The sequence below is a fragment of the Zosterops lateralis genome (genome assembly GCF_965231275.1).
Source record: "Zosterops lateralis genome assembly, chromosome: 1".
NCBI classification, from domain to species: domain Eukaryota; kingdom Metazoa; phylum Chordata; class Aves; order Passeriformes; family Zosteropidae; genus Zosterops; species Zosterops lateralis.
The window spans coordinates 152091263-152118007 of NC_139762.1; the positions used below are offsets into that span (position 1 = coordinate 152091263).

General features: G+C 43.8%; 1 long non-coding RNA gene across 1 annotated transcript in view; it reads right to left on the reverse strand.

The window, feature by feature from the left end:
* The window catches only part of LOC310910070, a 603801-nt gene extending 578212 nt beyond the window's left edge, over positions 1-25589 (reverse strand). Inside the window, exon 1 of the long non-coding RNA XR_014590246.1 lies at positions 25309-25589. This is a non-coding gene — a long non-coding RNA (uncharacterized lncRNA). The remainder of the gene's footprint in view (positions 1-25308) is intronic.
* Between the last annotated feature and the right edge of the window lie 1156 nt (positions 25590-26745).

The window sequence follows — 26745 nt, forward strand, 5'->3', positions numbered from 1 at the left end:
CCAAGATAGGGATAAATACTTGGAAGAATCCCTGCAAAAACATGTCTCTGAGCCAAAAATGTTGTGGACAAGGTGACAAGTGCACAATTAGCTGATGTAAAAAGGACTAGAACTTGTACTAGGCTGTCTTCTGGGTCTAACCATCTCTGATTGTTCAAAGAAAAGAAAAAAAAAAAAAGAAAGAAAGAAAGAAAGAAAAGAAAAAAAAAGAATAAAAAGAAAAAAGGAAAGAGGAAAAAATAAAGAAAAAAGAAAAAGGGGAAAAAAGAAGAAAGATAAAAAAAGAGAAAAGGGGAAAAAAGAAAAAAGGAAACCAGGAAAAAATGAAAAAATGAAAAAATAAAAAAAGGGAAAAGGGGAAAAATGGGGAAAAAAAGGGAAAAAAAAAAAAAAAAAAGAAAAAAAGAAGAAGAAGAAAAAAAAAAGAATAAAGAAAAAAAAAAAAAAAAAAAAGACACACAGACTAAGCCAATTCCATCCCCTGCCCGCAGGGAAGGAGGAAAAAGAGATTGTTCCATCCCTTAGCTCCGCAGGGATGGAGCCTGTTTTTCACTTAAGGTGCCCTTTGTCAGGCAGGGCAGGGCAGGGCAGTCAAATGAAGCTGCAGAAGGTGCTGCCACCCCCCACCCCGCCGTGGGCACCATTCCAGGGGGAGCGTGTGCAGCCTACCAAAGTGCCCTGCTCCAAATCCCATCCCAGAACTCCAGCCCTAAAGGTGATCTGATGTATTTGCAGCAGAGATTTCAACAAAGTCAGGAGTGAATAATCCTATTCCCAAAAGGCAGAGTGGAAAGGTGTTTTATAAATGTACATTTGCTGCACAGAAAGCCAATCCAAAGCAGGGTGGGCAGCAGCTGAGGGGGGGATTCTGCCCCTCTGCTCCTCTCTAGTCAGACCTCACCTGCAGAGCTGCCTCCAGCCCTGGGGCCCAGCACAGGAAGGACAAGGAGCTGCTGGAGGAGTCTGGAGGAGGCACCAAGGGGATCAGAGGGATGGAGCATCTCTGCTGTGAGGGAAGGGTGAGAGGATTGGGAATGTTCAGCATGGAGAAAAAGAGGTTCTGGGATGGCCTAATTGTGGTCTTCCAGTACCTGGAGAGTGCCAACAAAAAGATGGAGAGAGAGAATTTAAGAGAATCTGGAATGACAGGAAAAGAGGGAATGGCTTCAAACTGAAGGAGAGTAGGTTTAGATGGGATATTAGGAAGAAGATCTTCCCTTTGAGGATGGTGAGGCCCTGGCACAGGTTTCCCAGAGAAGCTGTGGCTGCCCCATCCCTGGAAGTGTCCAAGGTCAGGTTGAATGGGGCTTGGAGCACCCTGGGGTAGTGGAAGGTGTCCCTGCCCATGGCAGGGGGTTGGAACTCGATGATCTTTAAGGTGTCTTCCAGCCCAGGCCATTCTATGATTCTGTTCTCTGTTTCTAAAAGTCATGTCCTTGTGCCCATGAAGGATGTCTGCCTCACACTGTGCTCTTTCCATGAGAATAGATTGTTCAGATCTCATCCAACCTGTCCTTGAGCACCTCCAGGGATGGGGCAGCCACAGCTTCTGTGGACAAACTTCTCCTCCTTCTCCTTCTCCTTCTCCTTCTCCTTCTCCTTCTCCTTCTCCTTCTCCTTCTCCTTCTCCTTCTCCTTCTCCTTCTCCTTCTCCTTCTCCTTCTCCTTCTCCTTCTCCTTCTCCTTCTCCTTCTCCTTCTCCTTCTCCTTCTCCTTCTCCTTCTCCTTCTCCTTCTCCTTCTCCCTCTCCCTTTCTCCTTCTCCTTCTTCCTCTTCCTCTTCCTCTTCCTCTTCCAACTCTAGAGTTATTTCTAGTCTGTTACTCTAGAATTATTTCTGGTTTGCTGCTTATTCTCATTTATATTAAAATGCTGTCTGGAGATCTAGAGCAATTTCTGGACCCCTTGAGGCACTGATCATGAAATGCTATTTCCTAAACTGTGATGTGGGAATAACAAGTTTTCCATTTTTGCTGCCAATTCCTCAAGGTAAGCAAATGAATGAATAAGTTGGAGGCAGATCTTAAATGGAGCTAAGAAAAATAAAAGAAAATCAGCTGACTGAAAATGGAAAACAAACAAACAGACAAACAAGCCTGGCACATCCGAATTTAAGTGAATGTTGTCTTCCACTCACAGTGAATTTCTTAATGTAGTTTTCAAGCTTTATATGTTTCCTCAGCATGGCAGAAAATATATCTAAATGGAATATCATTTCAAATTAAAAGAAATAGAAATAAAAAAGGAAGTATCTTTTTTTTTTTTTTTAGAAGAAGAATATTAAATATTTTGATTTTGTTTGCTTTTCTGAAGATTAAAAAATAATCAACTGCTCTGTCAAAAATTCACATGGAGTTTTTATCGGTTTGGAATCTACCTTTTCCCACCAAAGTTCTTTCAGCTGGAAATTCTTAAACTACCTTACAACAAGTCATAAAAGAAGCAAATCTGTGTCTGGGGAGCTGGAAGTGCAAACCTGTACTTCAGAATAGCAGCCTCCTGATCCTAGTCATGATTCCAAGTTTTAAGTCACTGGCATGGAATAAAGGAATCCCTTGCTCTGAAATCGTCTAAAATCAGAGAAAAAGTAACTGGTAGCGAACTACAAAATTCAGCCATTCATAAATTCAGGGCTATTTAAAAAATATTGAACATTTCTGCAATTACCAGACACACTGCAGCTTTAGGGGTGTACTCCAGTGTGTCTCCATGAATCTCACAGCGTTCTTTAATAATTTATATTAATAATTAAGTATTCAAGAACCTCCTAATAGGCCAATCATTGTCTGAAGTAGGAAATTAATCTTGTCAGAGCTCTACTGATAAACTTCCTGTGGAATGATACTGATTCTCCCATCTCCCAAACATCTGTTCCGTGAGGGGCACTGTAGGATCGGGAACTTTCATGTCAATTCACCAACTGGTAACACATAACAGGGAGAGGAAGGTTTGATTTTTCTTATGTATAAAGAAGTGCAGGTACAAAGTTTTGAATGAGTTGCCAGCCCTGGAACTCTTTACTGAACTTTGAGTGTCTGAAAGTCTCCTGAAAGCTGCTCAGCAGGAACCCTCGTAGATGAATGGAAAGAGTCATGGAATGATTTGGGTTGGAAGAACCTTAAAGATCGAGTTCCAACCCTCTGCCATGGGCAGGGACAGTTTCCACCATCCCAGGTTGCTCCAAGCCCCATCCACCCTGGCCTTGAGCACTTCCAGGCGTGGGACATCCACAGCTTTTCTGTGCCAGGGCCTCAGCACCCTCTGAATAAAGAAATTTTTTGTAATATTTGATCTAATCCCCTCCTCCTTTAGTCGAAAACCATCCCCCATTGTCCTTTCACTATCTGCCTGTGTAAAATATCACTCTCCCTCTTTTATATAAGCCCACATTAAGTACTGAAAGCTCACAAGGAGTTGTCCCCTGATGCTTCTCTTCTGCAAGCTGAGAAGAGATGAAGAAGTTGACCTCTCCTGAAGTGTGATTCTTCCACCCACCCTGATGGTCTGGCTTGAAGCACCATCAAGAAGAGCTGACCTCTGTGTTGGTCTCAAACCAGCTGAGACCCTGTCTAAGCCAGCACCCATGCCAGGTAGGTGACTTGGATCCTGTCCTCTCCTTATACAGAGTCTCTTGTTTCTCCACAGTTCTGCTTTGGGTTCGTTTCTTCCTGAAAGTGCCAGGAAGCCTGAAAACACAGCAACTCTTGCAGTCAGTCTGTTTCTACCTGTGTGTGACTTGATTAAAACAAAGGTATATATCTGTTACAAGTGAAAAATCCCCCCTTTTTTTTAACTGAGTAAAGCACAGGAGAGAGAGGTTCCCATCTCTTCCTAAGGGCTGCCCTGACTGCCCACAAGTTTTGCAAAGTGGAGCTAGTCAAAGGGACAACTGAGGACATTGTCCATAGCACAGGAGGGCCAGGAGCACCTGCTCACACCTGAAAGGTTGAGCTCTAAGAAGAAATATTTGGGAAGGGAAGCAAAAAAAAGAGGCTGAGTATAAAACTGTGGAGAGAGAAGAGCTGTAAGGTGAATCAGCTGAGGGTTTCACCAGTGGATATTAGGATCAGGGGTCAGCCTGTGAGAGCCTGTGAGATAATCTGGTGTCCTGAAGGGCCTTCATCCTTGGAACACTGCAGAGCTTGTCAAGGAGGCAAGAAAATAAGAAAAATTCACATTAATGTCCTACGAAATAATGCCTGAGATACACCTGGTTGGCCTTGTGTCCTTCTGAGGGGTGGTACCTTCCTTCCTCCTCTTCTGTTTGCTGTGTGGTCTTATTAAATAGACCACAAATGTGGATTCTCACTTTGATTTTCCTGCTGGACCTTTCCAGCTTCAGCTGAGCCTGGGAAAACAGGTTAGGTGGACACGGCCAAATAAAAGGTGACCAAGACAAGGCAACATCTCAGGATATTTTGTGTTTTGACTGTAGAAACCAGCTTTCCATCATGTATCAAGTCTTCTTTGTTTCAGGTGCTGTATAAATATGTAATTTCAAAATCTGGGAAAAAAAAAAAAAAAAAAAAAATTCCAGTCTTCTGTCAAGATGCAGTAGGAAACCAGCTCAAATTGTGAGAGCAGCAGACTACAGCCCTCAGCTCCTTACTGATGCATTTCTCACAAAACACTTTAAAATCTTTCATGGTCTCAGGCATCTTTAGGAGTCCAAGAAAAAAAAGGACAAAAAAAGAGATGGGATTAACTGCAGATCACGATAGCAATTATTGCTGCCCCAAATTCTTACTGCCGAGAGTTCAAATTTCTCCAAACAATAAAAAAAAAAAAAAAAAAAAAAAAAAAAAAAAAAAAACAAACAAAAAAAAACCTCAAAATTTCTCTGGTGTTAGCAAGTGACAGGCTCAGGGAAGAGGATCAACTTATCCCAAGCACTAATTGAAACTCAACAGGTTTCTGCTGCTATCAAGCAGCTCCCTTAATGATTTTCCAATGGGAATGCTTGTTTCCTGAGCAAGGCTCCTGTATGGATAATAAGGCTGCTTTAAAAAAGAAATGAAAAAAAAAAAAAATACAAAAATAAAAAATAATAATTGCCTCTCTCAGCCCTCATTTTCCTTCCCATTCCAAATCCAATTGCAGATGTCTCTGATAGCTGATAATTTAACAGTCATTTATGTACAGTTTAGGGTCCATTGTTTGCGAATAAGCCGATTAGATTAGCCTGGGCCTTGCCTTCATGTAAAACAAATACGTATCAAAGCAATTAAATGTGCACTTTAATCGCTCCTCAGCTATGAAGAAGACAGTTGCCTGAAGGTCCCAGCGTTTTTCCTGCCTCCCACTCCCAGCTCCTGATGTTGATGAAGCGAGAGCTGCTCTCTCAGTGGGTTTGGAAATGCTTATTTAGCAAATTATACACAAATTATTGACCTCAGTTTTTCCCAGGAGGGGAGGCTGAAGCCCTGAGGGAGAAGAGGTTTCTGCAAGATGGTGAAGGTGTCAGCAAGACTGGGAGTATTTTTATTTTTCCCTCATTGCCCACACGAGCTCCTGCCCCACAAGGTTTGGTTTTCCCTGGCAGCCCTCTCCCACACAGATGATTTAGTGCTGCTGAGCACTGCTGAGGCCTGACGTGTTTGTACATTGACAGACAGAGGAGGGGAGACCACAAAGGAGTTGAATTTTTAATCAGCAGTTGCTACTCTGAGAAATGAGGGGGTGATGTCATCCACCCTCTGGAAGAGTCCCTGGAGGGAGATGAGTCCTGCAGGGATGCCCATTGTTTCTTGCTGACACAGGGGATCCAGACAAATTCAGGTTCTTCCATCCAGGATTACTCAAAGCCCAGGGACATCACCAATCTCCACCTGAGCAGAACCAGGGCCCTCTCTTTGTCCTCTTGTGAGGTCAGAAGACAGCTCTGCCTTACTTGGCACTGATTATTTATGAAATTTCCTCTGTTATTTAAGAATATTCCATATTACTGGAATATTGGTTTAATGCTTCCCCTGCTGCACCTTGAGAATCTATTTCCTTTCTCATTACATGACCAGAGGAACTGATCCAGGTCAACATTATAACATCCCTTTATGATGGAAAAATAGACTGGTTTGGGTTGGAAGTGTCCTTAAAGACCACCCAGTTCCAACCCCCTGCCAAAGGCAGGGACACCTTGCACTATCCCAGGTTGCTCCAAGCCCCATCCAACCTGGCCTGGAACATTTCCAGGGATTGGGGCAGCCACAGCTCCTCTGGAAAACCTGTGCCAGGGTCTCAAGAGTAGGAAATTACCCTTACTGTCTGCTGCTGTCTTATCTCCTAATTGGAAGTGCACCTGATCTGAGGGGTTTTTTTACGCAAATGCTTTTTATCAATTTTATATTCTGGTATCAACAATCCTCAGCTCATTTTGGTCTATCTATCACTCATGCCTGGACTGATCCCAAAGCTTCCCTGAACTAGAAATCTTGAAGAGTTGCTTTGGAAAATAGCAATGAAAAGGGTTTCCCAAACCATTGCCAAAGTCCAGCTCCAGGTATCTCTTCATGTTAATCACTAGAAACTCCTTCTTGGCTGTCTACAGCTGGACATTTCTGAGACATTTTAGACATTTCTACAGTCGAGAGAAGGGAAGATTGAGAAAACAGATGGAGAGAGTTTCAGTCTTCCCAGCAGGAAGCATCCCTGCAGGGTGTGGGAGAAGCCTTGGTTTATATCAGAGCAAAATCAATATATTCAGCAAAGAGCAACTCCTAGTGAGAACACCTCACAGGGGATAGGATGAGAGGGAACAGCCTCAAGTTGCAGGAGGAGAGGTTTAGATTTGACATTAGGGAAAATTTCTTCACCCAAAGAGCTGTCAGGCTGCTGAAGGATGTGATGGAGTCCCTGGAGGGATTTAAAAGAGCTGTAGATATGACACTTGAGGACATGGTTTAGTGGCGGCCTTGGCAGTGCTGGGTGAAGGGTTGGACTTGATGGTCCCAGAGGTCTTTACAACCTTAATATACACCAAATGTTTTGCAGAAATCCAAGGTCTTGAAATTCAGGTGATGGTGTCACTTTAGTGTAGGATTCAGCTGACCTGTGGTTCTTCCCTGAGTATCTCATTCCAGTAGGCAGAGGAAGGCTGAAACTTCCAGAGGATGATTCATTTGGTTTTGTTTTTTTGTCAAGTAAGTCCTCATGTTCAGGTGGTGCAATGGTGGGACAACTGGCCTGTACTCTGCCACAGAGCAGAAAGTGGTGCTGAAAAGGAAGATCTCAAATCCCTGGATATTTAACTGGTTCCATTTAAAGAACAAGGTCAGACAAACCGAACCTATAGAGAAATAATAAAATTATACTTTTTTTTTTTTTAATACACCAATGAAAGGCATTGGGGCAAGCTTCACTGGTGGAATTCTGTTCAGTCCAACAAAGTGTTTTTTTTTCAATCCCTGTTTATGTCCATTTGCAGTTGAAAATTCTGCAGCCAGATCCTCGCTGACAAATCTCTGTTCTTCAGCTCTATTTCCTCTCAGCTGAAGCTGTTTTTTTTACTGATGGCATCTGCCCAGCTTCACTCACAATGTTAAACCCAGAGCAGCCAAATCAAACCACCTTTCCCAGCAAAATCCAGGCAACAAGCAGCTTTTTGCAAGCCTTGCAGATCAAGTCCAAGCAACTGATTTTGGGACAGCATTATGTCAAGCACTGTCCTATTTGTACAAGGCTTTTAAGGAGCTGTCAGCTTTCTTCTTTCTCTTTTACACTGTCTTTCCAACACTGTCACTTCAGCTGAGCCTGGCAGCACGGAAATGCCAGGTAGCAGCAGTGGCAACTGTGTCACTGCAGGTGCAAATCTGGTGGTGCTCTCATCGCTGCACCAGGGACGAGGAGCTGGCTGTGACACCCACAGGAAATGTCAGCTTGGGCAAAATATTTAAAGAAATTTAAAAAACAAAATTTGCCATGAGGACAGTCTGAGAGATTTTGGGGTTGTTCAGCCTGGAGAAGAGATCCTGGGCAGACCTTAGAGCCACTTCTAGTGCCAAAAGGTTTTCCAAGGGAGCTGGAGAGGGACTTTGTATAAGGCTATGGAGTGACAGGACACAGGGAAAGGCTTTCCACTGCCAGAGGACAGGGATAGGTGGGATATTGGGAATAAGTTCTTTACTCAGAGGGTCGTGAATTGCTGGCACAGGTTGTCCAGAGGAGCTGTGGCTGCTCTATCCTCAGAAATGTCCAAGGCCAGGTTGGATAGGGCTTGGAGCAACCTGGGATAGTGGGAAGTGTCCCTGCCCATGGCAGGGGGTTTGGAAGGAAGGGATGTTCAAGGCCTCTTCCAAGCCAGAGCATTTTGTGATTCTGTAATGCCCTGAATCTGTGCCCCCTACCCAGCACTGAGGAGCCACACCTGGAATCTGTGTCCCATTCCAGGCTTCCCAGTAAAAGAGAGACAAGAGCACTGGAGAGAGGCCATCAAAGGCCATGAGGATGATGAAGGGACTGGAGCATCTCTGCCATGAGAAAAGGCTGAGATATGAGATTGTTCAGCCTGGAGAAAAGCAGACTTGGGAGGATTTTATTAATGCCTATAAACACTTGAAGGGAGAGTGAGAAGAGGCTCTTTTGACTGGTACCTGGAAAAGGGGGCATAAACTGAAACACAAGAATTTCCTTTCAAACAGCAGGAAACACTTTTTGTGTGCGTGTGTGTTAAGGGTGGCTGAGAACTGGTGTAAGTTGCCCTGAGAGTTTGTGAAGTTTCCATTTTTGGAGATATTTAGAAGATCTCTGACATCATCCTGGGCTATTGGCTGCAGGTGGCCCTGCTCCAGCAGGTGGGTTGGACCAGATCACATCCACAGGTCACTTCCAGCGTCAACCATTCTGTGATTCTGTGATTCCGTGTGTCACTTGTTCCCTAAAGTGAGTGAGTTCAGTGTCCCCTGTGCTACACAGGGCAAGACAACATAACTCAGCCCCTTCTCAAAGTAAGAGAGAACCCAGAAATGCAGTGCATTTATTGCTGAGACAGCTGAATCCTCCCTCCCCATCCCACCTACTTTTTTTCTCTGTCTCTACCCTTTCTTTCCCCCCTCACCCTGTGAATTCTGTGAATTTTCACAGGTGTAGATCAGGGGCAGGGTCAGAGCTCAGTCTCATTCCTCAGAGCCACCTGGGTGTGCTCAGCACTGGGAGTGTTACCCCTGGGTTTTTCTCACACAGAAAATCCTGTAACAAGTCGAAATACAGGTCAGGCTAAAAAACACTGTGAAACCTGGCAAGCACTTTATTAACTGTTACTCTCTGGCTTCAGGATGACTTGGGGGATTCAGTAAGTGGGTTAAGGAGCTTTCCCATCAAGGTCAGTGGCAGGAATCTGGTGCAAAGTGGCAATAACCACAAGGAATTTTCAGGCCAACAGGAAGTCAATAAGTTTGGGTTTCAGCTCCTGCTGTGGGAATAGGAAATTTTTTTTAAAAGCCTCTAATAAGAAGAATTGAGGGGTTTGGGTTTTTTTCTCTTTCATTTTTTTTCCCCAGACAGGAAAATGTATGAATGATTGCAAACAGCACTGTTTCCTCCAAAACAGTTTATGCAAAATAAAAGAGAGGACAGGTCCATCATGATGGCATGGCTTTGGCACCATGCCTAGAGCCATGGGGCAGTGGTCCCTGGATGCTGTTCTTCACCTCTCCAAAGTCCCTGTGATTAAAAATGTCTGTGGAGTCCAAAGTATGTGTTCTACCATAATCTGGTTGAATTGTAATACTGGAAAAAAAACCTAGCCAGATCCTATTCCTATTGAGGAATTTTTGAAAAAAAAAAAAAAAAAAAAAAAAAAAAAAAAAAATCCCAGACTGGACACTGAGGATTTAGCACTGCCAGTGTTAAGAGATATTTTTCCAGAGATGTGAGGATACATTCTCCAGGGTCCAGTTGTTCTGGTTGTCTAAAATTGAGGCCATCTAAATCCTAAACCAGGTGGACACTTCTATTAGGCAGTTGATCACCTTATTTGCGCATTTATCAGAGGATGGCTTTGATCACACTCTGAGATAAAGATATGGAGGAGTTGTTTATTTCCACTATTTGACTTGTCTGGGATTCACCCTTCCAATTAAGGATGTCCATATTTAGTATTTCCATCTGCTGCCCACTCTAGTAATGGAAAATAAGTCAACACATTCAGTGAGTGCAGGGATGTGATTCAGCAAACCTCAGGGAAGCATTTTCTTCAGGATAAACCAAATCTTGTCCTGAATGTCTTCAGTGCCACTGACTCACTCTCCTGTGAGAAGAAAGAGAGCCTGGGTTGAGTTGCTCAGTAGGCACTTCCCCTCTGGAAATGCACAAATATTAGGATAAATCCCATCCCTGAAGATGAATCAGGTGAATAAAATCCTGAATGTCTGAGAACAAGTCAATCTTCACTGCCTGGCCATGGTATTACTGATCTGATAACCAGATGTACTGACATCCTTGTTCTGTTTTAGCTGCAAGGCATTCCTGTTACAAAGGCAATAATTCCCCTGACAATGAGAACTGCATCCACAGCTGTGGGAAAGATTTTGGGAAAGCTCTAGAACAGCCTATCTGCCACAGATCTCTTGGACTTTTCAAAACCAAGTTACAAGCACGGAAATTAAATTGAAGCACACCCCAGACCTGCCTTGATTCCACCCTGGCTTCTGAAGAGGATCCATAGGTCTGACATTAAAACATTAAGTGCCATTCCTACGTGTCCACCATCACAATAGGGAGATGAACATGAGCTGAAGACTCATCTGACTGGAAGAGGGAAGAGGGTTGGCATCAGAGATCCCCTTCTGTGCACAGCACTTGAATAGCCTGGATTATCTTGCATCTGTGGAGCTGTCAGGCCTGACACCGAGCTCACCAGCTTGACATGGGCTGACACACCAGCAATGCATGGGCCTCTCATCTGAGCTGCTTGTTTTCTTATTCCTGTGATTTACTCCAGGGTCACATATGGCTTGGCTGGGCGCTGGGGTTTATTTCTGTCAGCACATCCAGATATATCAATATTAATTGTTCTTTCACAGCTTTGGTGACTCCTCCTTCAGCAGAAAAATATAAACTCCATCCGTGATGAATTCTGAGTTCGTGCCTATAAATCAAGACTGTGAACTCAGGCCTGGATTATTATTGTTTGTTTACAGATGATCAGTTGGGAAGATGGAGAGGGACCCAGGCACTGCTGTCAGCAATATGTTGATGAGCTCCAGTGCCTTGCAGTGACACTTCCAAACCTCTTTGTAATCTGTCAGGATGCCTACGAGGAAAAGCATCTAGCCCCAGCTCAGCCAGCAAGACTGAGCACATCCTGATTTTAAAAACAAACCAAACAAACTTGAGAAACTCCCTTTGTCACTAGTTTTCTTTAGGAATTTGCTTTGTCACTGTGTTCCCAAGGACCTGTTCGCACCTGCAATTTACTGCAAACATTAGTTAATAGCTGCATCCCTGGATTGAAGAGTACCTGCAAAGGAACTTCATCAATCTGGTCACCAGCAGGCTTCCTTCAGTGGCAGGAGCAGCTAGGAGGAAAAGGGAAGGAAAAGGAACCAATACAAACATGTTGCTATGGAGAAAATGAATGGAATCTTCATTGTGCATTACGTGGCTTAAAAAGCATAAAAATCTTTAAATGAGGAGAAAAAATGTGGAGAAATTTGAAAGAGATTCAATATGTGAATTAACATCAGATACATATTCTTTTCATTAGAGGAGATGAAATCCAATTTTTCTTTTAGCCTCCTCTCTCTCTTTCTCTTTTTTCCCCCCCTCTGTTTTTAATTTTTTTTTCCAATAAAATAGCAGTCCAAAAATAACAAGAGTGGGAAAAGTAAACTGGCAGGTATTAATTAGCTGGACAGGTAGCAGAAGTAAAACCTCCTCAGCTATGTATTCTGGAAATTCTGGGGCAGAGTAGGAGGGGGCAATTCACATTTAAATATTTAACTCATATGAGGTTTTTTCCTCAGCTTTCTTATTGAGTTAGAGGAAAGAAAGATGGAGACTGCTTTCATCCTTCTCTGATGAATTTCTTGACTTTGTTCACTTCTGATTTCTGCACCAAAATCAACAAGATTTCCTGCAGGAACAGCCCGTGCTCTCACTACAATGTCCCAGTGCCTTACTTCCCCCTGCACGATGCTATTCCTGGACCTCAGTGCCTTTGAGAACCAAGGCTTCAGGATATAAGGAGAAACACAGAAAATCAGGTTATTGTTTAGCTCCCATTTCCTTTCACTTCGCCTAAAGAAAACAAACTGGTTTTGCTCACTCAAAAACCTGCCAAGATATTTTTAAACCCTCATGAAATCCTGACCCTTATTCCCTGTGTCTTTCACGCTACAAATTCAAAGAATTTCAAAGCCATTCTTTTTTTACCTGACATGAGGAGTAGAGGCTGTTGAAGAGGACAAGCATTTCTGGTGGCAATGTGTTTTCCCATAGATCCGTGGCACGTTGGATACAACTTATAGTTCCACCAGGTCTACAGTGAGATATTAGGAAAAAATCTTTACTGTGAGGGTGGGAAGGCCCTGGCACAGATTGTCCACAGATGCTGTGGCTTTCCCATCCCTTGAAGTGTTTAAGAACAGGTTGGACAAGGCTTGGAGCAACCTGGAATAGGGGAAGGTGTCCCTGCCCATGTCAGGGGTTTGCTACTAGATGAGCTTTAAGGTCTCTTCCAACCCAAAATATTCTGTGACTCTGTGATTCTGCTACAGAAAGTTCTTCCCAGGACAGCTTTAAAAGCTACAAAATTCCTACTTTTCCATATTTCTGGTGGGGACAGCAAGAGAAAGATTGATTTTTTTTTTTTTCCTTATACAATGTTATTGCTGTACTTGGCCTTTCAGGGGAGCAGAAATAAAGTTTCTATGACCTCATCAGTTCTTGTTTTTTCTCCTATGGCTGCCAAACAGGAATTCAGGTATCAGGCCTCTCCAGAGAAGAACCAAAAGCAGGAGCCGATTAATGGACTGCATGTACATGACCCTGACATGTTCATATAGTCCACAGTCCAAAGTCCCATGAGGACTTTGGAGTCTCTGATCCAACACCGTGACATCCACTGCCAGCCCTGAGCTGGAAATTATCCCGGGTTGTGGTTGATCAAAGACTGGGATTGAATAAAAAACAGAAAAAAATAAAATATAGGACAACACCACAGAGGGCTGATCGCCTTGAAATGATAACCAGATTTCTTTTTAATTTCTCAAGAGACCCCAGTGTGGAGGTCACCTTTTTTCCTTCCTGGCATGTCAAAACAATTTCCTGAACTCTCTGTGGAATTGCCACCAAGGTTAATTTAGTGTCATAAGTCTACATTTCCCATATATCCTCCTGGAAACAATAAAATACGGTAGAAGCAAAGAATCAGATGAAATTAAAACATCCTAAGACTCATTGCACCTGTCTGTCTCATCCTTATTATCTGTAAAATAACCTGAGAGTATTGCAGAAGAGAGGAGTATAATTTGACATTATTAATATCATCAGTCAGTCTCCACCTATGCTGAGATGCTCAAATGCTTGTATTCCCAAAGACAGGAATGCTTTGCTGTTTAGGAACACCATGGCAAGAGTGACTGAGCACATTAGAAAAACCCTGATACAGGAATTTCCCACTCTGCTGCTCACTCATTAACATGCTTCAGAGGAGAGGACAGAGCATGGAGAGTTGATCAGGCGGCTCAAGAAACACAAGCTTTAAAGGTAGGGTCTATTTTTCAATGTTTTAGCAAAATTAGAGAAAATCAGAGAAAATCACCAGGGTGATCCAATTGCTGATGGAGAAAGAGCCAAAGCCCTGGAAGCAGCAATGGGGGAGAGAATGAATTAACCTTGTTCTTTTTCCTATAACATTTCAGACTGGCAACATCCTCAACCTCTGTTTTTGCCTCTCATTACACTTTGCCTTTATCTCTTCCCTACATGAAGGTCTAATCCCTTGGACATGTTGAGAAGTCCTTTTCTTTAGATGAAAGATGGGACAAGAAACAACAGATGGATAAAAACCAACGACATCATGCAGGGAAGGCATGAGACAATCTGGTGCCACCATGCTCAAGATATTCCTCCTTGCAGATTTCTGCAGGCACTAATTTCTGCAGACAGCTGCTTGGGGAAGGTTCTCAGAGGTAGGTACGCCGTAACTCCCACAGCTTGGGAATCTCTGGGCTAGAGGGAAGAGGATATTTTCTCCTCCTTATGTTCCAGAACTCAGTGAAGTCCTACATCCTACACAGAGTACATCTCTACTGAGATGCTTTTCTAATCCCACCTGCAGTCTCTCTCCATTCCTGTCCATCCCCAGCAGTGACAAGGCTCCTTGCAAGTCAATATTCCCATCCAGAAAGGGCTGAGAGCAGCAGGAACCTCCCAGGAGGTCTAAAAGAGAAAAGAAACTCAAGCTGAAAAAAAAATTAAAAATCACTAGATATGAAAAACTTTTTTTACCAGGGCAATAGTCAATCTAGGAGGCAGCTTCTGAGTAATCTGCTGAGAGGGGGAGGTTCCACCAGGAAGCACGGATCCTTCCCTCCCTGTGTCATGGTGAAAACTGTAAAATGTCCAGTAACATCAGTGCTACAAGAAAGGACAGCTGGACATGTCCCTTGAGCTCCATGACAATCATCTCTGTATTAAACATTGTCTGATTCTGCTGCTTGGGCTGAAAAGACAGCTTGGAAATCCTCCATGGGGCCACCAGCACCAGGGGAACAGTGAGGGACAGGAGCCAGGCAATAAAATCTTGGAAAAAATGCAGTTCATCCACCTCCAGGAAATTCAGTTTCTTTGGTTGAGGTTGCCATCAATTGCCACCAGCCTTCTCTTTTGATCTGTGTGCACATTCTGAGCTAATGGGAGATGGTGGGGATGTGACCTGATTCTTATTCAGAATAAAGAATGAAGCTATCTGCTATTATCCTGTCCTGTGTGCATTCTGAGAGTTGGTGGGTTTTCTCTTTTTGTTTGTTTGTTTGTTTTGTAAATTTTTTTTTTTTGTTGTTGTTGTTGTTGTTGTTTTTTGTAAAATACTGCCAAGAGTTTTAATCACAAATCACAGAATAATTATTTGGGTTGGAAGGGACTTTCAAGACCATCTAGTCCAAACTCCCCTGCCATGGGGAGAGACACCTTCCACTATCCCAGGTTGCTCCAAGCCCCATCCAACCTGGATTTGGACATTTCCAGGGATGGGACAACCACAGATTCCCTGGGCAAACTGTGCCAGGGCCTCAGCACCCTCTGAGTAAACAATTTTCTCCTACTATCTAACCTAAACCTTCTCCCCTTCATCTTAAAGCCATGTGAAGCCACTTTTGTTGTCACCAATTACCTCCTTGTTTCTTAAAGCAGAGTTTCCAGGAGGATTTGCTCCACGGTCTTGCCAGAAAAAGAAGTGAGGCTGACAAGACTGTAATTCCCTGGATCTTCCTTTTTTTTCCCTTTTAAAACAGGTGGGTAATATGGGTTCCTTTTCCAGTCAGTGGGAATGATGCCAGAGCAGGGAACTGAAGGTGGGTGAATTATGTCAGATGGTTGATGTTGATGGCACAGAGAGATGAACCCATCAGGAGCTATTTGTTCACAAACACTCATGGGAGAATTATCTCTCTGCACTCTGAGCTTTTCCTGCGTCCAGGATGGAATAGAGGAGTTGTAATTCAAGAATCAATTAATGCTTCACCAAAGTATATTTTTAAAAGTGAACAATAGTTAGTTTGGAAAATGGAGTACCTTTATTTTCCTTGTTGTCCCCAAACACTCACTTCTGAAATTTTCTTATTAATATTCATATTTACAGGTTGATGACCTGTTTAATTCCTGTACAAAATACAAGTTTTTCCTGCTTGGCCTACTCCCTCTCAGAGATGCTGCTGGGAAGGGCAAGCACAAATGAGCTTTCTGTGCTGGATCTTTTCCTGCTTTCAGAACCTCACACCTTTCTGACAGGTGCAAAACCTCAGAGGGTGTCAAGATTAAATTGAAACACTCCCTAAAGCCTTGCAGAGGTGCTTATGTGAGAGGAACCACTGCTAAATTTTCCACAGGCTGAAGTCAATTTTTGCCATCAGTAACCACTCCTTTTCCAGTCAAAACAGCAACACAAGTTTAATTTATTTGGTTCAAAGGGTGTAAAGGCATTCACTGAAGACTGAGTGAATGGTAAACTGCAATGCAAAAGTCATCTAAAAACTTGAAGAGACACTAAGGGGAGTTAAGTCCTTCCATGTAGATCAGAAACTTTCATAAAAAGTGATGCTGGAAGAAGCTAAAAAGATATTTTATCCCTACCTAAAAACATCTATTCATTCATAATTTAGGTGTTTAGTTTCAACATTGATCGCATTGAAGCGAGGCAGATTTTAACACATAACAGTATTAAAGACTAGAAATGCCTTTTTTTTTTTTTTTTTTTGACTAGTCAAACTGGAATTTGATATCTGAATTCTCAGATGAACAACATTTTTTATCTGTATGAATCTGCAGAAGAGACTTGTGCAGACACTCCCACGGAGACACACGCCAGGCTCAAACCTGTTCCCATGTGCTAAAAAACAGTGAAAAACTTCCACCTCTGCTACCCTGGCCACTGGAGTGTCAAACTTACCCATTCAGAGAGTCAGCATTTTATCTCAGAATTAATTGAAATGGAAGAATTGCAGTGAGGGTTTCATCATCAGGAGGGAAAACAGACAATTTCCCAGACTAGACCAGATCAATTCAGTGTCTGGCAGCCTAGAGGGTTGTTCTTCCTCAAAAAAGAAAAACAAAAACCAACCCACTTTTTCCTTCAGAGCAGGAGATGATCCAGTCATTAGCACTTGAGTCTGTGGCAACCCTTCCCAGCTGATCCTTAGGGTTGTATAGAACAGCACTAACAACTCTCATAGATTTTTTTTTTCTTTCTGAGGGAAAGGACACATCATGGTCTACAAGAAATTGTGCTAGATGCCAATTAAGCCGAGGAATTTTGGAATTTTTGTGGTGAGGATAAGGTCAGCATTCAAATCTTTTTTTTCTGCAGAATGCTGTAAAAGCCTAAAAAACCACAAGAAAACCCCAACAAAACAAAACAGACAACAACAAGAAAAACAAACAAACAACAACAAAAACAAACAAACAAACAACAACAACAAAAACAAAAAAAACCGCCCAAAACAAACAAACAAAATAAAAAACCCCCAAACCTCCTCCCCCAACCAAACCAAACCAAATGGATAAAAAACCCCAAAAACACCCCATAAAAAATTCCCAAAAAACAACCAACCAACCCAAAACCCCCCAAAAATCCAAAACACCAAAAAAACCCTCCAAACAAACTAAAAAGGAAACAGGGAAACAAGGAATCTGGTCTTCTGCTTTAGTAACCCCCATGTTCTGACACACTCAAGAAAAAAATATCTCTAAGGGATGCAGGACTGTTCTGTTGCTCCATTGCCTGTAGGGTTTCCTGGGATATCAGGGAATTGTTGCAGGTGTCTCCAATCCATATAGGACATGCCTGGGTCACAGGGACCAGACTTTTGCTACTGATTTATGGGATGGTTTCTCAGTGTTGCGGTTTGAAAGCAAAATGAATGAGAGGCTCCAAGTCAGAGATATAATTTAATAAGAAGAAAGGTAAAAAGGTAAAAGTAAAAGTAAAATAAATGCAATAACACAAAGGATCACTGACAGAATCAGAATACAACCTGAGCAGGATGGTGGAAGCAGTCCAGGTGAGGGGCTCTTCCTGAAGCAGTGATCCCACAGAAAGGTCTGGGAGCTCTGCTCCTCTGGGAATCCAGTGGGTAAGTGCCCTTGCACTGTCCCACATACCAGCTTATATCCAGGTGGGAATGCTTGGCTCCTCCCCCTGGGCAGAGCATCTCACAATAGCATGAGAAGTGTGAAATGGGTCCTTGATGGCCCATTAACAGAGATAACCCCTGGAGGGAGTTACCTGTGACTCATGGGCCATTAGCAGAAGACACCCCAAAAGTCATTAGCAGAAGACACCCCAAAGGCGTTAATGGGCCATTAGCAGAAGAGGCAGGGGGCTTGGGAAAACACCAGCCCACCTGGTTTCAACAGTTCATGAAGATGGTGATAGAATAAATACTTTGTGTACATCCTACACTGCAACCCAGGACACTCAGGTCCCATAATGATGGGACCATAAAAACTACAGAGACAGACACAGCTCAGCCCAGTCCCCACTGCTCATGTGCACAACACACCAGGATAACTCAAGGCCACTCATACTTGAAAAGTTTGCCTTGGCCAGAGGGACACAAGCATCTCTCTTGTTTGTGCAACAGGCAAACCTGCTCACCTTTGGCCTTTTTATTCCATCAAAATATTCAGGAGGAGGCTTTAAAGATTTTGAGGAAGCACAATTTGCCCTGAGGGACACTGCAGGAACACTCACTGTCAGTAGGATCTGAGGGAAGCTGCTGAGCTCTTTATTTTGTTACCTGTAGCACACAATGTAAGCAAAGCAACGGTCTGAACCATCCCTGGGTAAGGGACTGCCCAAGAAATGCTACAAAGAGCATTTCATCTGGAATTCTGAACACAGATCAGAGTCTGGAGAGCTTCATGATAGTCCTGAAGATGGTAATCAGAACCAACAGAAGTATTTTAAAGTACAATTGCAAAGAATAAGTGTCAGAGGAAAGAAATCGAAGAGTAGTATTAAAGATTAATTTTTTTTTTTCCCTCTTGCCTTGTAAGTTTGGAGGGCTATGAGTCAGAATGAACTGTTATTCTCCAAAAACACCTTTAGGGGACTGGCTACAGGCAGGCAAGAAAGGAATGACAGAGCTGGTAGAAAATCAGACATTGCCTTCAGTGAATTTGGAGAAGAACCAGCTTCCAGGTTCCGAGTGAAATGTGAATGTGAGATGTCAGCAGGACTTTAGCTGATGAAAATGCTTCATAATTTATGTATTTCTTCTGTTCGATAGTACATCTTCCTTCAATCCAGCTGCTCCTTCATTAGACCAAATGCTGGTGGCAAGTCTCTATGGACAGGCTACATCTGGCCTATGAATATGTAATTATTTCTCTGAGAGTGTCCAGGTAACTGTGACATTTGGCGTCTAAGAAGATGATGTGTTATCTAGGTCAAGTTAAAAACAATCAAACAACAACAACAACAAAAAAATCCTTCCAGAATTAAAATAAGAACATGTCCTGGTCATCAGCTCTTTGGAGGATGTATTTTTGCTGACCTACCTTACTCAGTTCACTGTTTGGAAGGAAGAATGAAAGAGTGATAAATGCACGAAAAGTGGTCTCAGAAGTGTTTCAAACAGAGAAACTTCTTAGGGGATTATCAGAGCATAGATTTGCCTCATATTCTTTCAAAATCCACCATGTTTATCACTTTCAGATGAATATTGGAACTATATAACTAACATGCAGAAAAATAATTTAAAAAAATAAAAAGTGAAGCTTCAAAATATTTGGACATTTTCAATTGTTTAAAAAATATGTTTAAACTTCTTGGTAGGACAAAATTTTTTTGGAAAAAAACACCTAAAAAATAAAAGATTTCCAAATATATGTAAGTTCAGGAGAGGGCAGAAGCTTCAGCCTTACATGTTTTCTCTAAAAGAGAGGAAAGAAAGAATCTCAAATTTGGGGCGCTCTGAAATTTGAGAAGAATTGAACTCCAAATCTGGCATTTGCAATTCTGACCCAGGCCTACAATTCTCAGAAAAGTGTGATCAGAATTTCCTTCCCAAACCATGCCCTGAGCAGGCTGAGCCACATCCCAAAGAGCTCTGCTCTGCACTGTGGAAGCAAAAAGATTTCAGGCAAAAATAAGAGTCTGAACCACCAGCTGAGGTTTGTCTTACAGGAGGTCCTGAAGCTCATTCTCATTTCCCTCCCATACACATATGAATTTTTAATCTGGTGAGGAACAGTGCCTGCACTGCTGAGAGCTGGAACTGAATGATGAGTTGAACTCGTCTAATCAAACTTGCATTCCTGCACAATATCAAGCTGCCTGCTCTGGCTGCCACATCCCTGCCATCTGCCCCTCTGGAAAGTCTATTATGTTCACCACCATCCCTTTAATAACGTGGAAGGACTGGTGGTCTGGGTGTCTGGAGGTAGGACCTGTGTTTCTCCTCATCACCAGGAGCTCTGGGCGTGCACTCCCAAGTTCCTCTGCATAAAAACATGGAGAGGTAGGATGGATGGATGTGACTTTTGTGCCGAGGTCAATGTGATTTTCTGGGGAGGCTTATGGGGGCTGACTCAATCTGATTTTACTGTTATGATATCAAAATGTCATTTAGCTAATCGTGGCTCTGATTTTTACACAGCACCTTCTGGCCACAGGCAGATGCGGAATTCCAGAGCTACTCCACGGAAGCAGGTACAGGAGTTATGTGACCATGCATCTGCCAACAAGGGAAATGAATAAAAGGGGGGAAAGGCTCCCAAAATGCAGCTGGAAATAGCTCAGCAGAGAGCTGGTGAGCAAAGGGACAGCCACAGTCCTCACTGGACTGCTACAGGGACTCACAGCTGCGGTTTGAGGTTGGGTGGGGCTTGGAGCAACCTGGTCTGGTGGAAGGTGTCCCTGCCCATGGCAGGGAGGTGGAACTGGATGATCTTGAAGGTTCTTGTCCAACAAAAACCATTCTGTGATGCTCTGGTTGGAAACCATGTTGGTTCCTGATTTTGCTGAACACATCGAGGCTCCCAGGGAAACTTTCACCCCTCACTGAATCAGTGCCGGGAGTAAGTGGATCCCTGTACATCAGGAAATGAAGCCTCACTATCACCACATGCACACTCTGTAATATAGAACCCTGGATCCACCCCTCAGCTGCTTTTCCAGGTATTCTCCCAGTCCTTTCATTCTCTTCTCTAGACAAAAATACATCAATTTATGCCCTTGCTCATTACCAGCCTGACTTACCCCTGTGTTTATGCAGCTTGTAGCTCTGACCTTTCCAGTGCCTTGAACATTTGTAGCATTCTCTTGCATTAGAAGTTCCACAATCCTTTTTTCTGTCCTACACTCACTTGCCTTTATCTTTGTCTGGGCTTTTGTTCTCCTAACCATCACCCCAATGGGGTCAGCAACCCTGGCCCTGGGCAAACCTTTTATAAAGGGCTTGAGAAACTCAAGAGTTGTTCTACCTTTTAAGTTTTATTGATCTCTATAAAAAGCTCAGCTGGTCTGTTATGTGGATGAACGCACACAAATGATGATTCCAGCCAGAGGAGGGGAAAAAATAGAAGGACTAATGGTTAAAATTTTTAACTGCTCAGTGGGGTAAAATGCACAATATCACAGTTGCACATTGGCTTCCAACCCTCATTCTCTTGTTACCAGGTTTTGAGGTGTCTCCCTGCTCCTCTCAGGAGTGGGTTGGTGGCTCAGGAGAAAGATTTGATGGTGTTCAAGTGCCCAAAGATGTGTGGAGGTGCCTGGAGAAAACTTCAGACCTGTTTTCACCCGAGTTGCACACAAATATTAAGGATGAAACCTTTAAAGGTCCATCTGGAGATGTCCATGTGTAGAATCACATCATCCTTTCTTCTGTGTTCCGCAGAGGGACATGGGCATAAGAAATGACTCAGATTTAAGCTGGGCTGAGTCACCCCTGAAAGATGCTGAGCTTTTCTAAAAAAAAAAAAAAAAAAAAAAAAAAAAAAAAAAAAAAAATCCCTCAAATTCTCAGCACTAAAAGGATAATAAGCTCCCCACCCTTGCCTCTGTGTGTGTTCATCTTGTCTCCTTGGATGACAGCTCGCTCGGGAAGGAATTATCTCTGACTAAGTATTTTCAAGTGGCTCAAAGCATAATGCAATTAATCACATTTTGTTCACTAATACAAATTAGGAAAACGGCAACAAACATTCTGGAAGTTTAACAGTTTTTTGTGTCCTGGAAGGGTTGGCCTGAAAACCTGCCTGTGACCCTTGGAGAAGCTTTGGTGCAGGGTGGATTTACCCAATCCTATATCCAACAAAACACCCCAATTCCATAGCACATTTATGGTCACATTTTAGTAACACACAGAAACTTGCGGCAAAATAACAAAGAAAGCAGTTCAGGTGGGCGCATCTGAGATGAAAGTGGAGAGGAAAAAAAACACACAGTAGGTCTGAAAAGAGACAATTAATTGAGGGAGCAAATTGTAAAAAAATCAATGCAGCTCCACCCCTGAGCTGTGCCACTCAGATTCTGATTATGCCTTTGTCACAGTGTCACTGGTAACCACTGGGTGCCCCAGGGATGTATTCAGCGTAATTCAACCAGTCTGTTGTCATCAACAGGTGAGGTTAGTTGAGCTGCATGTTAGAATTATTTTATAGAGGATTAAAAAAAAAACCCCACCTATTCTCCAGGCGTATAAAAAGAGAATGTTCCATCAGCACCTTCCTCTTGCTCTGGGCAATTTAGCAGTTACAGAAGTTAGTAAAGCAAGCAGACTATCAATTGTGTCTTAATTTTTTTTTTTTCCACCTCTGGAATAAAAAGTGAATCAATGCACAATTAACAAAAAATATGCTGTAATAAAAAAATACTCTTTTAAGTGCTGGGAAATATTGAAGTGCAATTTTCCTCCTGGAATAGAGTCAAAGACCTCCTAACTTCCAGCAAAAGCAGCACCATTTTATGGTCTCCTTCTTCCTTCTGAGCTCCTCCTGTGGTCAGTGTTCTGGGTAGTCTGTGCTGGTATAGCAGGTTCACTTCTCTCTTCTCTATCCATATTTTCTTCTTGCTACCAACATTATAAAATCAGAGAATGGCTTGGGTTGGAAGGGACCTTAGAAACCATCCAGCTCCACCCCTGCCCTGAACAGGGATACTTCCCACTATACCAAGTTTCTTGAGGCCCCATCCAACCTGGCCTTGAACATTTAATCAATATTTTCAGGCTCAGCTTCCCAGCAAATCCATCTGAGAGTGGTTAAACTGAGATTGTTTCATCCCATTCCTCTCCCCAACAGCTGCTGAAATCTTGGGCTAATTTCAGGTAACTCTTGACAAACACAGGAAGTTGGAGGAGAGTCTTATGCAAAGCAGTGGCTGTTGCATGTCAGCTTTTATTAGACGATAAGGAGCCCACATCTGAGAGGTACAATCAGAAAGGTATTTTGAACGCTCAGGACTGAAAGGAAAGCTTTGATCATACCCAGGGTCAATCAAGAGAGACAAATCCAGGGGATTTCACTGATCAAACAGGTTTGGGTTTGCAATATAGTCCTCCAGCACTTTGAAAGGTGCAGCTGTTGCCAGATTAAGAAAATCAAAGAGTGATTTGCGTTGCCAGCAAAAGGGACAGTTCCACTTCCTCTGGCATCCCTGGTGCTGTGTTCACACAGACTCCCACGGGCCAGCTCTGGTGAGTGTGGTCACACACAATGACTGCTCCACTCACTGATCCAGCAGAAAACCACAAATCCTCCAAAAGAAGAGGCAGAGGGAAGGAAAGGTGATCCCATCTGTGCTCATATCCATGGAGAGGAGACTGTGCCTGTGGCTTGGCAGGCAGCAACTTCAGCCAAATGTGAAGTCACAAACTGGCAGATTCCTGAAAGCCCTGGGCAAGGTTTGGTCCCCTTTTTCCTAAAACCATGGATTTTTACACAAAGCAACGTGCACACACACTGGGAAAATTGTGGGAATTAGTGCCTGAAGGTGGAGCTGCTACAGAAGGAGCATTAATATGATCATGGGACTGGTGTTGTTTCATTCCATACCTTCTCTGGCTGCATCGCATCTACTCAACCCCCTCTCTGCTGTTTTCCCATGCTGATTCCCATGGAGAGATTACCCTTGTGCAGGACTCGGCACCCAAGGAAGGTCTCTGCCAGCCTTCCCACCCCATAAACACCAGAAAAATTCCTCAAGGCCACAACAAATATCACTGCTGCTTCAGTTTGCATGAGGTGTCCTGCAGTGTGAGGAAGGCCCTCATGGTGTGTTAAGTGATGGCTTGGAAAAATGATTGATGACTGAGGGGAAACATGAGGGGCCAAAAGATGCTGAATAATGTAATAATAATTTAAACTCCCTTCTAAAACAAGGGGCCCACCACAAATACCAGCAGAGACCCTTTCATGCCAAGTTGTGGAAGCTCTTTGCTGGATGATGCTGCTGGTTCTTGCATGTGTTTAAGAAGTGTTTGGATAAACTCACAGGGGAAAAATCCACATGGTGCTGCCTGGTACCGTCACCCCACCTCTTGTTCAGAAGGTCTCTGAGCCCTGCCCAGCTTGGGGTGGCCCAGGGATGTATTTTCAGTGCATTTACTCAGCTCTTGCCCTCCCCTTGACACCTGCTTTGGCCTCTCAGGGCTGCTGTGCTGCCCCTTGCTCCAATCCATGGCTGCAGGGAAAGGCTCCTGCACAGGTGTCTTAGGGATCACACGGTGGGAACTGGCTGATTTTCTGCCCCCACCTCACTTTGGGCTGTTCCCTTCCCCTTGGCAGCATCCCTCTCTCTCCTCTCCTCTCCTCTCCTCAGGACTCTTTCCTGAGCCAGATGTGAGAATTCAGCCCGCCCTGCACCCCCTGCCTTGTCCTCCTGTTCCCCCCAGCTTTCCCTGCTCTGTCCTGTTTTCCACAGCCCACAGCAGCAGAGAGGAGCCAGACAAAGGGGCTGACCTTGTGCTCGTTGCCCACCAGCTCCTTCAGGTCCTGCCAGAACTTTGCTATTAGAGCTGCCGGGATTTCTAAATTCCCCTTTAAAACGCCGCTTTCTACCCCATTTTTATCCCTTTTCCTGCAGCTGGCGGGGCTTTCTCAGCCCGGGAAAGGGGCAGAAGGAAGATCCGTGTGAGGATGGAGCCAAACCTGCCCCACACACACCCACATCTCCCCCAGAGCCCACAAAACACAAAGGAGCCTTGATTACTGACTCACCCCGCCAGCTGAGGGAGAGGGGAGGGAAATAATGCAATAACGCACTTGTAGCGGTGGGCTGGGAGCCTGCGGGGAGGCTGGCTGGCATTTCGGCAGCTGAGGGGGCTGCCCCGAGCCTGAGCTGACTCACCTGCAGCTCCCCAGGCTCCTCCAGCAGCGGGAGGAGCGGGCACGGGGGAAGATGCTCACACGGGCGGAGGGAGGCTCTGTGCTCCCTCCCCTCCCGGGTCTGCCCCAGAGATGCTCATGTGCCTTTAGGGTCTCTCTCTCCTTCATTTGGAAGCAGGACAAAAAAGTTCTTGTTGTTTCTCAGCCCCCTCATCCACGTTTGTCCCAGGGTGATGAGGCATGAGGGGGTCTAAAAGTGAGGAAGACAATTGGGACAATTGTTCTGTCTCTCACCTGCTGCCTCACTTCACCAAAATGTCACTTCTTTTTTTTTTTTTGTTTTTTTTTTTTTTTTTTTTTTTTTTTTTTTTTTTTTTTTTTTTTTTTTTTTTTGTGCAGGAGCCCACACAGAACTGTTTGTTTTTCTGGGTGCTGGACCCAGCCTTGGGACAGGAGCAATTTCCCCTCCCCAGGGACTGACCATGCCCATCCCTGCTGAGCCAGGGCAGTCCCTTGCCCTGAATGTGGGGTCAAGAGACAATTTCTGAGTTTCTACAGGAGCTTCAAACGCCCTTTCCAATATTCATGAGTGATTCCAGCACACTATGGATAATATCAGTGTTCATTTTAATACCAACCACCTTCTCTCTTTGGGAATTTGTCTGGTGTTTTAGCACCATGGGGTGAGTTCCTTTTCCCATCATGGGTGCTGCTCCCTCTTTCCGTCATCCTACTCCTCTTTTCTTTTTCCCCTTAATAATTTAAATGCCATATCTGCCACTCCAGCACATTTCCATATATTAATCCCCCCCCCCCATCCTGGCTACTTCCTCCTGCTTTTGCAAGTCCCCTGTATGAAAAAAAAACCAACAAAAAACCCCCACCTGAGTATCTGTCTTTGCATTGTCAAATCATAGGAAAATAAATGGGAAAAGGGGGAGTTCTCCTCTGTTTTTTCACCACTTCATTTCACGAGTAGGCAACTTCTGCATTAAAACTTTATCTATTTCTCAGAGCCCAGTCCACTCACTTCTCCACTAATGGCATCCTCAAAGGATTCAGTCTCTGCTCTGAAGGTGTGTGAATGCAGCCCTGAGAGGAAAAAGAGAGCTTTGATATGGGCTAATCAAGAAATCAGTAAGGAAGGATGAAGGAAAAACCCCTCTGGGTCTGGGGCCAGGGAAAGGAAGATCTCTTGGATTCCATCACCTGTCTGGTTAAAGCACCCCTTGCCCCTGCCATGAGCCCTTGGAATGCAGAGCCCAGCCTCACAATGAGATTTCCCTGCGTGTTTGCAGCTCCCAAATGCTTCCAGATTAATAAGAATTCTGAGTGATAATTGGTAACTGTACACTGTAATAAACTTCCTCTCATTTCCAGTCCTCCTACAAGCCAGAAAGCATCAGAATCTCCCAGAACATTATTATTCAGGACATTAAACCCTCAGAGGAGAAATCTAACAGTGTACAGGCTGCAAAGCACAGGACTTCCATCCAAGGCAAACAAAAACTCAATGAGAGAGAAAGGAAAGAAAACCACTAATTCCAGGGGATTTTGTTCCTCCTTCCAGTGCTGTAAGCACATGGCTGGACCTTTTTTCCTTTTTCCCTACACAGAGCACTCCAGTGTTTGATTTCTACCCTGAGGCCTTGTTTGCTGCCTTGCTTCTGAATCAGACTTGACTGGCACGAGTGTGACTGGGGAGAGCTCACAGCTGGTTCACTCCTGGCAGAAGGAAAAGAAACGGAAAAGGAAAAAA